Raw genomic sequence first — 13,669 nt, 5'->3', positions numbered from 1 at the left:
AACTTGTGACTGTATGGGGGGGGAAGGGATGAAGAAGTGGGTTATGTTGTGTTGTGGGTGACTGTATTGTATGGGTTAACTGGTAATAGGTCAAGCAAACTCTATACTGGTGAGTAGTCTAAATTGGTACTGTATTGGGAAAGGGAAAGAGAAGACGTGGATGTGATGCTAGATTATGCTGTGTTGTAGGTGACTGTATTATATGGGTTAACCGGTAATAGGTCAACGCAAACTGTATACTGGTGAGTAGTCTGAATTGGTTGCTGTGTTGGGAAAGGGGAAGAGAAGACGTGGGTGTGATGCTAGATTATGCTGTGTTGTGGGTGACTATTGTATGGGTTAATAGGTCAATGTATGGGCCGTGGGCAAGCCGAATTATATCCTTGTGAGAGCTTAACTGGTGACTATAAAAACATCATTAGAGTATCTAGCCACCTCTCCATCCGATTTTGATCTCTCTTCAGGCCACTCATTTCTGTTTTCTTTTATAGGATCTTTTTTGTGTTTGCCTTTGACCCGCTTCCTATACTATAAAAAAAGGAGTTTGTCAGAGGCCGGTAGGTAGCAGTGGGGGGTGGGGTGGGGGACAAGAGGTGGGGGTTGTGCTAGATTCTGTTGTGTTATAAAAGGATGAGAGTATGGTAGGAGATATTGTTGTATTATTAATAGATGAGAGAGAGAGAGAGAAAGCAGCTACTCAGGTGGAAAGGTGAGTGGCTTGGTGGAGGAGGAGGAGGAGGAGGAGGAGGAGGTGAAGGAACAGGAATCGGAGAAGGAGGAGGAGGTGAAGGAACAGGAATCGGAGAAGGAGGAGGAGAGGAAGAAGGAGGAGGATGAGGACGGGTTTTCTTGATTAGTAAGGATTCACATGCAGTACCGTTAGTAGTAATAGTAGTAGTAGTAGTAGTAGTAGCAGTAGAAGAGAAAGAAACCTGTCCAATTTCCTATTCAAGTTCATTTATTGAGGAAATTGAGGTTACCATGGGAGAGAGAGAGAGAGAGTAGGGCACGGTGGCGCTTTAGGGGCACTGAAGTAACGGGAGAGACACAACTTCAAGGTCACACGCACGTACTACGGAGGGTGGAAGAGACGAGGGGAGGAGGGGGGGGTGATAAGGGAAGGGGGAGGGAGTAACGAAGAAACGGGAGGAGGGTTGATAAAGGAAGGGACCCCCCCCCCTCCCCACCTGTACCTTCACCACTAACCCACTTCCTCTTCGTACTATACCCTTGATTAAAAAAAGAAAAGAAAAAAAGAAGAAAGGGAGGAATGGAGACACGGAAGAAAGAGGGGGGGGGGGAGTGGTGGAGTGGGGAAAGAGTAGGGGAAATTAGGGAAAGAGGTAAAGAGGACAAGAGAAATCACAAAGAAAAGAAGTAATGAAACAGTAGAAGGAGGAGGAGAAAGAAGAGAAGTAAAATAAGCAGCAGCGAGGAAAAAAAATAAAGAAAGGAAGTGAAAATGTAGGAATAGAAAGAGGAAGAAAAGAAGAATGAGAAGAAGAAAATTGACGATAACAGCAGAAAAGAACAAAATGAAGGAGGATGAAGCACAAATAGAAGGAAGAGGAAGAGAAAGAGTAAAGGGAAAAGAAAGTTAACGATACCAGCAGAAATGAAAGATGGTGATAAAGCAGGAATAGAAAAAAGAGAGAAAGAAAATGAGAAGAGAGTTAACGATAGAAACAGCAAAGAAAAAAAAAACAGGAAGTAATGAATCGGGAACAGAAGGATGAGAAAGGGGAAGAGAAGAATAAAAGAGAGGAATGAAAAAAAAAGGAAAAGAAGAAAGTTAGTGATTGCAGGAAGATAGAAAACAAGACATGAGGCAATAAATCAGAAATAGAGAAAAGGAAAAGAAAGAAGAGAAAGAAAAAAGTTAAGGAAGAGAAGAAGTATTTTAAGGATAGCAGCAGAAAAGAAAAAAAGAAGTTGAAGAAAGCGATAGTGCAGGAATACAGGAACGCAAGGACAAAGGAAGGAGACGCAGAGCTCCCCCTAACCGCAAATGACTCACGCTGACTGACTCGGCAAATGAATGGAGGCGAGCAAAAGAAATAGAAAAAAAATAAAACGGAAGAAAATTGATCAAAATAAACAAACGGAGTAAAGAAATAGAAATAGATAAGCCAAACATAAGAAGAAAAGAAGGAAAAAAATATTAAAAAAAACGAAAAATATATGAAAAACAAAAAACAAACAAGGAATAACAATACAACAAAAATGGTGAGAAATAGAACGGTTGAAGTAATATATAGTTAGTAAAAGGAATAACAGGAAAAATAGCAAGATAAAAGAAAGAAAGATCACTAGGAGGCTTGAAAAGAAATATAAACAAGAAATGAAGGATAAATAAGAAAAGGATGAATGAGCGAAGGATATCAGGAGGGAGTGAAGGATACTAGGAGGGTGTGGATAAGGAAGTAACTCTGCAAAGGATGTTATGAAGGATAGAATGAAGGAGATGGGGAAAATGAAGGATGAAAGAGGTACAGAGGAGAGGAAGAATAAAGAGGCACAAAAGATGAGAAGATACAAGCAATGAACAAGATGGAAGATACAGAAATGAAGAATGTAAGATACTGAAGATAGGAAGATACAGATGATGAAAGAGAATGAATGATACAGAGAAGATGAAGAATGAAAGATAAAGAGGAAGGTGAGAAGAGATAGTGAAAGAGAATGAATGATAGAGAAAATGAAGAATGAAAGATAAAGAGGAAGGTGAGAAGAGATAGTGAAAGAGAATGAATGATAGAGAGAAGATGAAGAAGGAAAGATAAAGAGGAAGGTGAGAAGATAGATAATAAAAAAAATAAAAAATTGAGATAAAGGAAGAAAGATACAGAAGAAAACGAAGGACAAAAACAGATATAGAGAGAATAGAGAAAGAAGAAGGAAAGGACGGATGGATGAAAAGAGGAATAATAGAGGAAAAGAAGGAAACTGATAATAAAATGAGGGATGAAAAGTCGATTATCATAATAGGGAGTAAGAAGCGATGTAGGAAACTCAATCACCTGGAACAAAAAAAAAAAAAGGAAATCTAATGAACTCGATCAAGGAAGGAAGTTGATAAAGAAACGAGAAGACGAGGAGGAGGAGGAAGAAGAAGAAGAAGAAGAAGAAGAAGAAGAAGAAGAAGAAGAAGAAGAAATTAAACGTTTCGGAAAGATTAATCCGATTATCTGCATGAAGGAGGGAAAATTAGAGAGAGAGAGAATTTATAAGACCAGACTGGAGAAAGAGGGAAAAAGAGGAGGAAGGAAGAATTAGGTGGAAATGGAAGGAAGTTAAACTAGAAAAGGAGGAAAGATGAAGATAATGAGTGTCAGGTGAATGAGAAGGAGGAGGAGGAAAGGAGGAACGATGAATTGGTGCAGGAGGAAAAAGAAAGATAGTGAAGACAAACGGAGGTAATAAATGAGAAGTAGAGCAGAAGAAGAAGGAAAACGAAAGAAAGAATGAAAGGAAGAAAACTGAGAAGAAGAATGAGGAAGTGTAGAAGGAAAACGAGGGATTGAAAAATAAAATAAAGAAAAGAATAAGTGAAGAAAGAGGAGATAAGTACAAGAAGAAAACAATAAAGAAAAGGAAAAGGAGGAGGAGGAGGAAATGGAAAAAATAAGAAAGAAGAAAACACTGAAAAACGGAAGAACAGAAGAAGGAGAAAAGAAGAGGAAAGAAGAGGAGGTAAGAAAAAAGGAAAGGAGAAAAAAAAAACAAATAAGGAGAAATAGGAAAGAGGAGGATTAGGACAGAACATGGAAGAAGAAAAATGAAAAAATGAAGAAAAATCACAGAAATAGAAATGAGAAAAGGAAAAAGGAGAAGGAGGAGGAGGAAGATGAAAGAATAAGAAAAAAAGAAAATAATGAAAAACGAAAGAACAGAAGCAGCCGCAAAAAAAAAAAAAAAGAGAGAGAAATAGGGAAGAGGAGAATTAGGAAAGAACAAAGAAGAAGGAAGAATAAAAAGATAGAGAAATCACAGGAATAGAAATGAGAAAAGGAAAAAAAGTGGAGGAGGAGAAGGAGGAGGAGGGGGGAAGTGAGCAGTAGTCGGCCTCCCACGACCTTCCTAGGTTTAAAGGAAACTTCCCGGATGTCGAGGCGGCGGCGCATTCGACGGGACGCTTTGTTTTCCTCTCTGGCCGCAGCGCATTCGACCACTCCTGCTATTTTTTTCCCTGTTTGTTTCGTTCCTGGCGTTACGAGCATTTTTTTTTCTATTGTTAGTTTCATTTTTGGGGTCACTTATGTATGTTTTTGTTGTTGTCATTGTTTGTTCGTTATTGTTTAATGTCGCTGGGGTTTGCTGTGACCTGATTTTTTTATTGCGATTTTTATTTATTTATTTGTTTATGATATTTGGTTCTTGATAGTGTGTGTATATTTTGTCGTCTCATTCTTGTTGGCATTCTTTTTTTTCTGCTTCTTTTTCCTTTTCTTCTAATCATCATCATTATTATTGTTATTATTGCCGTTTTTGTCTATTACCATAACCACTATTACAACTACCACAATAAAAATACTACAACAACAGCAATTACTACTACAGTCACAACTACCACCACTATTGTCATTCTTTCCGTTGTTGTTGTTGTTGTTGTTGTTGTTTGCAGATTTCTTACGTCAGTTTACGAATACTAACCTTCCCCTTCCCCTCCCCCTCCCCTCCCCCTCCCCTCCCCTCCCCCTCCATCGATTGACCCACATAGAGAAGAGTAACTACTATGATACTAGGTCAGTCTTGCCCTCCTTACCTCCCCCTTACCTCCAGCCTTCCCTCTTATCTAACCTCCCCCCTTCCTCCCTCCCTCTTTCCCTCCCTCCCTCACCTGCACCCTTTACCTGGCGGCTCTTACCTCATCCGCCTCCCCTCCTCCTCCTCCTCCTCCTTCCCCCTCCCCCATTATGCTTCTCTTTCTCCCCTCCTCCTTTCTTTCCTCCACCTATCCTTCCCCTGTCCTTCCTTCCCTCCTTTCTCCTTCTCCTTTAGTGTACCCTTCCCTTACTTCCTTCCCCTTCATTTTTTTCTTCTACCTTCCTTCTCCTTTCCTTTTCCTCCCTTCCTTTCTTTCTTTCTTCCTTCCTTCCTTCCTCCCTCCCAGCTTTCCTTCCTCCTTTCTTTTCTTCCTCCTCCCCTTTACCCCTCCTCCACCTTCTTCTTCTTCCCCTCTTCTATTCTTCCTCCTTTGTCCCCTCTTTACCCCATTCCTCCCCTTCCCTTCTATTATTTCTTCTTCCTCCTCCCCTTTCCTCCCCTCTGATATCGTTCCTTCCTCCTCACCTTCACCCTCCCTCACCTTCTTCCCCTCCTATTCTTCCTCCTCCTCCCTTCTCCCCCATCCCGTCTCTCGTTACCCTCCGTGCCTACATTTATTATTTAGCATTCTTTTTTTATTGGCTTCTCCCTTCGTTACCCTAGTTTCTCCGCCATCCATCTCGCGTATTCACCCTTGCAAGCGGTAACCCAGTTTCTGCCCACCTTTGTCTGTCTTGCCATTTGTTATCTGTCGGTGCGTCTTTGTCTCTCTTCGTCTTTGTCACCTGCTTGTTTGGTTCGATGTTTGACGCTTCACTGATGTATTGCTGTTTTATTTTATTTTTATTTGTTTATTTATTATTTTTTTTTTAGATGTACTGTTTTTTGCTTGTTTTTCATTCGTTCGTTTTTCTCCTCACATTCATCGGTAGTTTGGAGTTTTATCGAAGCATTCCCATTTTTTTTTCAGCGGTATTTTTTTTTTTTCGTTCATTCAAGTGTCTTTCTCATTTATCGGAAGAGTAGTTATTATTTCACTCGTTGAATCTTTTTTACCAAGCTGATGTTTAAGTGCAATTATCTCTGCTTCCTTATCTTCCTGCCATCTTTAATATCATCAGCAGTATTCGTGATTTATTTAGTTGTTTTAGTTAGTTTTATTTTATGTTTCTGTTCGTACATTCACCGGTTCAAATATGTAGATATGTGTATACGTATTCCATTATTCTTTTCTCGACTGCCAGAATAGTTTTATGTGTATGCATCGTCTATTATTTATTATGGTAAACACGTATTGGATCTTTATCTACACACGCTACTGCTGACCCCATTGCTACTGCTGTTCTGATACTACTTTTGGTATTACTATTATTACCATTACTACTACTACCGCCACTGCTTCCCCTCCATTGTCTTACTACTACTACTACTACTACTACTACTACAAATTCTAATCTCCACTGCCACAATCGCTACCATACTTACAACACACAGTCCTTAAATATTAAAATACCTATCTCCTCCTCCTCCTCCTCCTCCTCCTCCTCCTCCTACTCCTCCTCCTCCTACCTGGACACCAATTTTCCAGGTGAGGTCACGGCAGGATCTTGAACGTCTGACCTCGTTTCCCGGAGGACCAATAGACGTCACGGAGGAGGAGGAGGAGGAGGAGGAGGAGGAGGAGAGGGTCGAGGGATAGTGACCTTGTCCTGCATTGTTTCATCCTGTATAATCCCGTGTGTTATGTGTGTGTGTGTGTGTGTGTGTGTGTGTGTGTGTGTGTGTGTGTGTGTGTGTGTGTGTCGCCAGATTTTTTAAAGTTATAATTTATTTTGAAGTTCTGTGGTTAATTTGGGTTTTTAATTTCAACAAACTAAATAACCACGCCTTAAAATTGGGTCAAAACACGACAAATCAGCCAAATAATTGTTGATAAAGGCTAATAGGATGTTTTGAAATTCGTGTGTGTGTGTGTGTGTGTGTGTGTGTGTGTGTGTGTGTGTGTGTGTGTGTTACAGGAGCGAGGACGATCTTGTAAGAATGCGTGTTGGGCGTGATAAAGAGAGGAGGAGGAGGAGGAGGAGGGGGAGGAGGAGAAGAAACAGCTTGGTCATTGGCTACATGTCTTTTTCTCTTCTTTTCTTTTCGCTTCTTTGTTCTAATTCTCTCTTCTGCTTTTTTACCTTTTGCTCTCACTTTGGGGTCAGATTTTTCGTTTTATCTCTTTTTAATCTTCTAATCTTCTCTTTTCTTTAAACATTTTCTATCTTTTTCTGTCGCATTTTAATCGACTAATTCTCATCTCTCAATTTTACTTATTTTCTCTGTGTTTTTTCCCCTCATTCCCATTATTCTTGTTATTTCTTGTTCGTTCCTTATCATTTCGCCCTTATGCACCAATCCGTATGTTCTTTTCCTCTCTGTTTTTATGTTGCCTCTTCCTTATCCGCCTTCCTCGACTCTCATTCTCTCTTCTCTTCACTCCTCTTCCATCTTCTCATATGTCGTCCTTCCACTCCTTTCTTTCCTTTCCTTCCATTCCCTTCGTTTCTCCTTAGCTTTCCTCCCATCTATTTCAGTTCCTTATTTTTTATATCCATTTTTTTCACATTTCTCACTCCCCTTTTACCGTTTATTTTAATTCTTCTCTTTTCTCCTTATATTTCTTCTCTTTCCATTTGTTTCTCCAGTTTTATCCTTCTACGCTTCTTCGTTTCTGTTCATTCTCTTCTTTTCTCCTTAGCTTTCTACATCTCCGTCTTTCCATTTCTCCCTTTCATTCCTTACGCTGCAGAAGGCTTAGCGAATCCGTGAGGTTCTGTAGAGCTTGCAACAACACCTCCTCCTCCTCCTCCTCCTCCTCCATTGTTATCTCTGACCCCTCGATCCCCTTGTTGAAATGTCGCGTGAAAGAGAGAGAGAGAGAGAGAGAGAGAGAGAGAGAGTCACCACAACCATATATTTTCCTGCCCCAAGAAACTAAAACTAGAACAGACTGTCTTTTATGCCCTCCACACGTTTCTCTTTCCTCCTCCTCCTCCTCCTCCTCCTCCTCCTCCTCTTCCTCCTCCTCCTAAAGTTCCCTGTTGTTCCTCTGTTTTCTCTACCAACTCTCTACCAACACACTCTCTCTCTCTCTCTCTCTCTCTCTCTCTCTCTCTCTCTCTCTCTCTCTCTCTCTCTCTCTCTCTCTCTCTCTCTCTCTCTCTCTCTCTCTCTCTCTCTCTCTCTCTCTCTCTCTCTCTCTCTCTCTCTCTCTCTCTCTCTCTCTCTCTCTACACACACACACACACACACACACACTTTTTTTTTTTTTACTCATGACCACTGAACCGTTTTGGCATTAGTCGCACCTCTTCTTCCTCCTCCTCCTCTTCTTCTTCTTCTTCTTCTTCTTCTTCTTCTTCTTCTTCTTCTTCTTCTTCTTCTTCCATGCAGGTCGTGGGTTAGATTATATAAGACCCAGACCCAGACCATTGTGTTTATGTTCCTTCCTGGTTTGTCTATTTAAGTGGTTTGTGTTCTTTTCCTGGTTCGTTTTGTCACCTGGTTTGCCTTTCCTGGTTTGTCTATTTAAGTGGTTTGTGTTCTTTTCCTGGCTCGTTTTGTCACCTGGTTTGCCTTTCCTGGTTTGTCTATTTAAGTGGTTTGTGTTCTTTTCCTGGTTCGTTTTGTCACCTGGTTTGCTTTTCCTGGTTTGTCTTGGATGATAATTGATGAGGGTTGTTTTTTCCTCAGGTTTATTTTCTTGTCCAGTTTTGTTTTGTTTTTATTATGTTGTTGATATTGTTGTTACATTTGCTCCTAATTTTCTTTGCTTTATTTATTTCGTTCGAACGTTTTCTTATTTTGTTCTTTTTTTTTCCTTTTCTTCTTTTTCTTATTTTCTTCCTTCCTTCTTTTCTTCTTTATCTTCTGCTACTACTTATTTTCTTCTTCCTTTTCTACTACTACTACTACTACTACTACTACTACTACTACTACTACTACTACTTCTACTTCTATTACTACTACTACTACTACTACTACTACTTATCATCTTATTCTTCTTTCTCTACTCAGTCTACTGCTACTACTTCTGTTATTATTTCTACTACTACTACTACTACTACTACTATTACTACTACTACTACCATCAAATCAACCACGCCCTCTCCATCACCCCGCCCCCCCCTCACCACGTACACACACCTATTCAATCACCTCCCCTGCCCTCGCCCCCCCCCCCTCCTCCCCACTTCACCTGCCCCCGTACCTGGCTTACCTCGTCTTACCTGCAAGCCCCGGAAAGGTAAACACGCCATCGATTTTATCACCTGTTTGGCCAACGCGCCTTACCCGTGCCACCTCACCTGTATACCTTCTTACCTGGCCCCTCTTGTGCGTAGCTACCTGTATATTTGGTCAGGTGTGAAGTTTACGCTTTCTGAGATTGTTTTGGGGTAGCTCATGGTGGTCTTTTTTTTCTTATTTCTTATTTTGTAGATGTTTTTTTCTAGTATGTGTTGATGGATTTTTCTTCTTTATTTTATCAAGCGTTTAGTTTGTTTCGTTATTTTTTTTATGGGGGTGGGGAGGTAGGTAACTATTGGTGTGTTTATTTTGTAGGGTGTTTTTTTTTTTTTTTTTTTTTTTTTTTAGTAGCTGTTGGTACGTTTATATTTACCTGTTGTTACCTGTGAGTTTCGGAAAGAGCAGCGATGAGAAGGGTGAGGTGTGCAACGAATGGGCATATCACGCGGAGAACATTGAATAGATGAGGAAGCGTGAAGGAGAACAGGAGTGGAAAGTATTACGGAGCATATAAGGTCAAAGTACCGTGCTGAGAGATGAACTTGAGTGTTGCAAGGAAGGAGAGCAACAGGAGATGCAATAGTCACTGATAATTTGAAAAGACTTTAGCTGATAAGGCGATGAAATATGAAATGATTTACTCATGTTGTGAAAATAGACGATGAGGAGCCTGATAAATAACTATACCTCTCCTCCTCCTCCTCCTCCTCCTCCTCTTCTTCCTGCTTTTGTTAGTGACGAAAAATTCTGTAATCATCTTTCATTACTATGTTGAAATGCGCGCGTCCGTGTGTGTGTGTGTGTGTGTGTGTGTGTGTGTGTGTGTGTGTGTGTGAAATCCAAGTTAATGATCATCGGATGACACTACAGAATTGAAATCTCAGTCTGAGAGAGAGAGAGAGAGAGAGAGAGAGAGAGAGAGAGAGAGCACAAACAGAAGAACAGTTTGAGGGCGTCTGGCTGCCCGAAGGCGAGGAGGAAGAAGGGCAGGCGGCGCGGGAGGGGGAGGAGGAGGAGGAGGAGGAGGACACCTTGACACAGGGCCGCCTCAGGTAATCCAGCCGCGGGCACCACTCGTAGCCAACCTACTTTCCTCCTCCTCCTCCTCCTCCTCCTCCTCCTCCTCCACAACCTGATCCTCTTCTTTTCTCCTCCTCCTCCTTTTTTTTATATAACTGAACAGACAGAAGCCTCAAACAGGTTCCCACAGGTAAATACATAGCGACACACACACACACACACACACACACACACACACACACACACACACACACACACACACACACACACATACACACCGCACAATGGGGAGGTTGTGGGTCCCCCTCTGACCTTCCTTCTTCCCTTGTTATTCCTGCAACTCTTCTTCCCTCCTTTCCTCCTCCTCCTTCCTCTTATCCCGTCTTACTCCTCCTCCTCTTCCTCTTACCCCATTCTCCTCCATTTTTCTTCATCCCCTCTTCCTCTTCTAACTATATTGCTCCTTTCACATTCTTACTTCTTTCATCACATCTATCCATTTATTCCCCGCCCTTCCCCCCCCCCCTCTCCTCCCCCTCATGTTATGCACGGAAACAAGCTTATTACTCCCTTTTTCTTCCGTTTCCGTTTTCTATCTTTACTACTACTACTACTACTACTACTAGTACTACTAGAGGAAATAGTGCAAATATGGGCTACCATTATTTTTCTCTAAGTATCTTTGAGTTTTGACGGCGGTTATAGAAACTAATACCCGCAATACAAAATATGTTATGTTTACTATACGCTAAGCATGCAACGTCCTTTAATATCATTACAGTTTTCTGTAAAATAACTTTTTATTCAATCACTCAAAATCACTGTTTGTTAAATGGTGGTGCAAATATGGGCTACCTATATTAAATATTATTAATGGTGTATATAAACAGGCTAAAGGTGGAAAAACTGAATGCCTCAGGTACCTATAATTGATTTATTTTTCATACACAGCCTCAAGTAATCACAGATGAAAGAAAACTTACTCCTTTTCAGTATTGTTATAAATAAAAAATAAAAAAAAAATATATATATATATATATATATATATATATATATATATATATATATATATATATATATATATATATATATATATATATATATATATATATATATATAAAAAATGTTTGGATTTTTTTTTTTTTTTTTTTTTGTAATGATTTACAACAGGGACACACATTTGCATCCATCTCAGCTCCTGCACATTCACTGTGTGCCCACAGTGAAGACATCATACACTGAACCCACAGTTCACCTCTTTTATCATCAGAAGACTTCCTGTCACAGAAAAGGCAGGCAGCATCTTCATCTCCTGGCTTTTGTGTCCAAACAGGCATTTCTATCTCACTGTCTCACTGTCAACGCCCTGTACAATACCTGCTCCAGGCCCACTGTCTGAATCCTCAGTATATACTTTCCTACCAATTTGGTTTGTTTTTCTGTATTAGAGTCTTTTCGTAGGTCTGCTCTTCCTTGAATAAAAAATCTAAACTTCTTCGGTTTTTTCCACACTTGACTTCTTTAGAGATTCATTTAGTGATTTCTTGTAAGGCTTTCCTGTTATGGGACACGCCCCAGCTCTCTTCCGACCCCTGTTACTCGTCTTCTTTCTGATGGCTGGAGGCCATATTAGCACCAGGTAGGGTAGCCCATATTACCAGCATCAAGCCATATTTCAAATATGAGTAGTATCAACAGATGTTTAATATTTGCGAATAAAATATATGCTGACTTTAAAGTTCAATTCTTAAACTTATCACTTGACCTTAGAAAATAAACTAATAAAGTATAATAAAGTAGCTTATGCATGAAGAAAAAAATGCCTTAGAAAAAAAACCTAACACTGATAAAAATGATCATGAGCGTCACGCATCTGTCCAGTGGGCTGAATACAAAAGTTCGTTGCCTTGAAAGTAATGATTCATATGTCTCCCACCAAGATACAGGGCGTCACATTGCTAGAATCTCGTTTGCCCATATTTACATCATAGCCCATATTTGCACCACTTCCTCTACTATACTACTACTACTACTACTACTACTACTACTACTACTACTACTACTACTACTAATAATAATAATAATAATAATAATAGTAAGATCAAGACCATTGCCCTTTCTATTAATACATCTTGACACTAGTGTGTGTGTGTGTGTGTGTGTGTGTGTGTGTGTGTGTGTGTGTGTGTGTGTGTGTGTACGTGAGGGAGGGAGGTCATTGGCCGAGTCAGGTCACGCACGCACACACGGATATTACGGGTCACGCAGGACGAAAACAGGAAGAAGATTAAATGAAGAAAGAAGGAAATAGGGAAGCAAGTCGCGTGAAAGAGAGTCGGGAATAAAGAAGAAAGAAGATGAAGAAGAAAAAGGAAAAGATATATAAAAAAAAGAACGAGATGGGGAAATGAGTCACGCGAAAAAAAAGTCCGTAATAAAAGGAAATAGTAACAAAAAAATGGTTACTGCAGCAAGAAACAAAAAGATGAAAGACGTGAGAAAGCAAGCAAAGGAAAAAAAAATAAAACATGAAAGAGGAAAAGAAGGGAATTGGGAAGATAAAACACGTGAAAAGAAAGTAAGAAAAAAAATTGTTACTGCAGGAAGAAACAAAAAGGATGAAAGACGTGAGAAAGCAAGCAAAGGGAAAAAAAGGAAAATATGAAAGAGTAAAAGAAGGGGATTGGGAAGATAAAACACGTGAAAAAGAAAGTAAGAAAATTAACCTTAGAATCACGAAAGAGGGAAGAAAGATCGAAGGAAAATGAAGGCATGCAAGGAGTAGAGTGCATTCTTAACTAAGGGAATTAGGGAGATGAAGATAATTGTTGCAACCTATATCAGTAACGAAGAAAGGAAGGAAGTGGACAAAGAGAAGATAAGGAAGACAACGAGAAAAATGAAGAGATAATAACAGAACGAAGGAATGATGAAGACAGGAACACACACACACACACACACACACACACACACACACACACACACACACACACACACACACACACACACACACACACACACACACACACACACACACACACACACGCACCAGCCAGCCAGTCATCAAATTAGTCATCCACTCAGCCAATTAACCAGCCAATAAGTCAGTTAGTCAGCCATCCATCCATCCATCCATCCAGATAGTCAGTAAGTCAACCAGTCAGTCAGTCAGTCCACCAGTCAATTAGTCAGTCAGTCCTCCAATTCTTCACCCAATCACTTAGTCAGCCAGTCAATCAGTCGGCCAGTCAGCCAGCTAACCAATCACTCAGCCAGCCAGTCAGTTAGCCACCGAATCACTCAGCCAGCCAGTCAGTTAGCCACCCAATCACTCAGCTTGCCAGTCAGTTAGCCACCGAATCACTCAGCCAGCCAGTCAGTTAGCCACCCAATCACTCAGCCAGCCAGTCAGTTAGCTACCCAATCACTCAGCCAGCCAGTCAGTTAGCCACCCAATCACTCAGCCAGCCAGTCAGTTAGCCACCCAATCACTCAGCTTGCCAGTCAGTTAGCCACCCAATCACTCAGCTTGCCAGTCAGTTAGCCACCCAATCACTCAGCCAGCCAGTCAGTTAGCCACCCAATCACT

At 40.6% G+C, this 13,669-nt stretch overlaps 1 protein-coding gene and 1 long non-coding RNA gene across 5 annotated transcripts in view; both read left to right on the top strand.

The window, feature by feature from the left end:
* LOC126984802 (katanin p80 WD40 repeat-containing subunit B1-like) overlaps positions 1 to 13,669 on the top strand; it is a 138,652-nt gene that overhangs the window by 93,176 nt on the left and 31,807 nt on the right. The gene's annotated exons all lie outside the window — the stretch shown is intronic.
* LOC126984810 (uncharacterized) lies at positions 992 to 3,608 on the top strand. Its single transcript, XR_007737882.1, has 2 exons — positions 992 to 2,659; positions 2,725 to 3,608. It is a non-coding gene; the product is annotated as an uncharacterized LOC126984810 (long non-coding RNA).

Source organism: Eriocheir sinensis, chromosome 5, assembly GCF_024679095.1.
Source record: "Eriocheir sinensis breed Jianghai 21 chromosome 5, ASM2467909v1, whole genome shotgun sequence".
In the NCBI taxonomy this organism is placed as follows: domain Eukaryota; kingdom Metazoa; phylum Arthropoda; class Malacostraca; order Decapoda; family Varunidae; genus Eriocheir; species Eriocheir sinensis.
Note: the sequence above shows the minus strand (reverse complement) of the source record. Positions and strands in the feature narration are given on the sequence as shown.